General features: G+C 42.2%; 1 pseudogene; it reads left to right on the top strand.

The window, feature by feature from the left end:
- Positions 1 to 1,700: 1,700 nt before the first annotated feature.
- LOC116098212 lies at positions 1,701 to 2,331 on the top strand (annotated as a pseudogene).
- Positions 2,332 to 3,335: the final 1,004 nt, after the last annotated feature.

Below are 3,335 nucleotides of genomic sequence, written 5' to 3'. Positions count from 1 at the left end.
ATCTGCTTGGGAGCCTTAGACACAGGTGCTGTCACTGGGCTTATAGTACATTTCTCCATGCCTCCTGCTTTGTGTCTAATTTCATCAGTATGATATCTGAATCCATTCCTCCTCTGTGGGAACACAGAGTACCTCCAGCTGTATGATCTGTCTCAGCCTGGCCATTCCTGGGCCAGCATTCATTCTGCTGCTGTGAAGATATAATGAGATAATCCAAATTTTGTGCTCAAAGTCATATCTGGCTCATAGTTAAAGCTGATCAAGTATTGATCATTATTAATATAGGCCTTCTCCACTCAAAATGTGTTTTGTTTTGTTTTGTTTTGTTTGTTTTACCTAGGGAGAGACAGCCTCACTAGGTAGCCTAGGTAGTCATGTGCCACCACACTGGGCTTCATGTTGAGTTTGTTTTAACAAGGGGCTTGAGTTATTTCACTACAAGATATGTCTTCATGTTCATTTTACCTTCCCCTCCTGGAAACAACTCTCTTCTTTCCAACTGTTAAGGGAAAATCATGCTCCAGATTCTGAGGAGCTTTTCAACTTCCAAGAACTGTTTGGTATTTCCTGAATATTTCTCATTTGAGAACTTCATTTGGTGTATAAAATGCCTTTTTTTTAAAGGTTTTTTGTTTGTTTGTTTTTTTGTTTGTTTTGTTTTTTGTTGTTTTTGGGGTTTTGGGTTTTTTTTTTTTTTTTTTTTTTTTTTTTTTTTTGAGACAGGGTTTCTCTGTGTCACCCTGGCTGTCCTGGAACTCACTCTGTAGACCAGGATGGCCTTAAGTCTCAGAGATCTGCCTGCCTCTGCCTCCCAAGTGCTGGGATTAAGGGGCATGTGCCATCACTGCCTGGCTTAAAATGTTTTGTTTTGCCGGATGATGGTGGCCCACACCTTTAATCCCAGCACTTGGAGGAGACAGAGGCAGGAGGATTTCTGAGTTCGAGGCCAGCCTGGTCTACAAAGTGAGTTCCAGAACAGCCAGGGCTATACAGAGAAACCCTGTCTCAAAAAACAAAAAAACAAAAAAAAAGTTTTGTTTTGTTTTAAAGATTTATTTATTTATTTTATATATATGAATACACTATAACTGTACAGATGGTTGTGAGCCTTCATGTGGTTGCTGGAAATTGAATGTTTTAGGACCTCTGCTTGCTCTGGTCAACTCTGATGGCTCAGAATCTGCTTGCTCTAGCTCAAAGGTTTATTTATTTATTTATTTATTTATTTATTTTATATATAAGTACGCTGTAGCTGACTTCAGACACACCAGAAAAGGGTGTCAGATCTCTTTATGAGTGGTTTAAGTCACCATGTGGTTGCTGGGATTTGAACTCATAACCTTCAGAAGAGCAGTCAGTGCTCTTACCCACTGAGCGATCTCTCCAGTCGTGTTGTGTAAAATTTTGTCTCACTTTTTATTGTTTCTGTTGGAGTCAGTACCTCATCTTGCTGTACATACCAGGCTGGCTTTGAACTTGTGATCCTCCTACCACAAGCTTTCCAGTCCTGGGATTACAGGTGTGAACCACCATGGCTAGGTTATCACCATTTGTCTCTGTCTCCACTGAGCTCATTTTTGTCCGTTTATCTGTGTTTACCTTTGTCTTTTTGTTTATTGGCTTTCCTCAATTATCTGGCTGTCATTAATTATGAATATTAGAGAATAAGGTGGCTTCCTCTTTCCAGCCAGCTCTGAACGATGGGAGTCTCTTGGGACAACTGGTACAAGCGCTGCAAGACGGGGCTAAGAGAAAGCCTTACCACAAGAAGCGGATGTATGAGCTGGGACGGCCTGCTGCCAACACTAAGATTGGCTCTCGCTGCATACACACGGTCCAAGTTGGAAGAGACAGTAAGAAGTACCATGCCCTGAGACTGGATGTGGGGAACTTTTCCTGGGGCTCTCTGAGTGTTGTACTCGCAAAATAAGGATCACTGATGTTGTCTACAATGCATCCAATAACGAGCTTGTCCGCACCAAGACCCTGGTGAAGAACAGCATTGGGCTCATTGACAGCACACCGTACCTGCAGTGGTGGTACGAGTCTCACTTCGCACTGCCCCTGGGCCGCAAGAAGGGGGCCAAGCTGACTCCTGAGGAGGAAGAGATTTTAAACAAAAAACGAACAAAGAAAATTCAAAACAAATACGAAAGGAAAAAGGATGCCAAAATCAGCAGTCTTCTGGAGGAGCAGTTCTGGCAGGTCAAGCTTCTCTCTCGCCTGCATTGCCTCAAGACAAGGCCAGCGCGGCAGAGCAGATGGCTATGTGCTCAGAGTCAGGGAGTGGAGTTCTGTCTGCGGAAGATCAAAGCCCGGAAAGGCAAATAAACTGTCATTCATAGCTCATGTAATAAAGGTGTTTGCTGTTCTATTAGAAAGAAAGAAAGAAAGAAAGGAAGGAAGAAAGAAAGGAAGAAAGAAAGGAAGAAAGAAAGAGAGAGAGAGAAAGAAAGGCTGGAGAGATGGCTCAGTGGTTAAGAGCACTGACTGCTCTTCCGAAGGTCCTGAGTTCAAATCCCAGCAACCACATGGTGGCTCACAACCATCTGTAATGAGATCTGATGTTCTCTTCTCAGGTGTCTGAAGACAGCTACAGTGTACTTACATACAATAAATAAATAAATCTTTAAAAAAAAAGATTTAAAAAAGAAAGAAAGAAAGAAAGAGAGGAAGGAAGAAAGAAAGGAAGAAAGGGAGAGAAAGAAAGAAGGAAAGAAAGAAAGAGAGGAAGGAAGAAAGAAAGAAAGAAAGGAAGGAAGAGGAAAAGAAAGGAAGAGAGAAAGAAAAGAAAGAAGAGAAAGAATAGGTACTAAGGGCTATGGTATGATTCATTAGCTGAGCACCTTCTTAGCATGCATGAAACGGGGTTTAATCTCTAACACTGAAAACAACAACAACAACAACCAGGCATTATAAAAGGAAGACTCCATAAAGGGGATTGCTGACCTACTAATCTCTCTGTGATGAATAAGCACCCATATGTTTACTGGAAATCTCCAAAAAACAGCATCACCAGGTCTTTTATGTTGGGTTAGTCAGTGCCTCCGTGGGAAGACTCTGGGGGTAGAATCATGACTGCCTAGACTTGTCAGTGGAACATCAAAAAGAAGTGGGAAAGGGGTTAGAGAGATGGCTTAGTGGCTAAGAATGCTTGCTGCTCTTATAGAGGTCCCACGTTTGGTTTCTAACACACGCAGGCATGCACACATGCACCAATTGTAACTCCAGTTCTAGGGAATGATGCTTTTTTTTTAATGCCCTTAAGGACACCTGTATGCATGTGGAACACGTGGACTGTATGCACGTGGAACACGTGGATATGCTCAGTTCAT

Source organism: Mastomys coucha, unplaced genomic scaffold, assembly GCF_008632895.1.
Source record: "Mastomys coucha isolate ucsf_1 unplaced genomic scaffold, UCSF_Mcou_1 pScaffold20, whole genome shotgun sequence".
Classification (NCBI taxonomy): Eukaryota; Metazoa; Chordata; class Mammalia; order Rodentia; family Muridae; genus Mastomys; species Mastomys coucha.
This window is presented reverse-complemented; position numbering and strand designations above follow the sequence as displayed.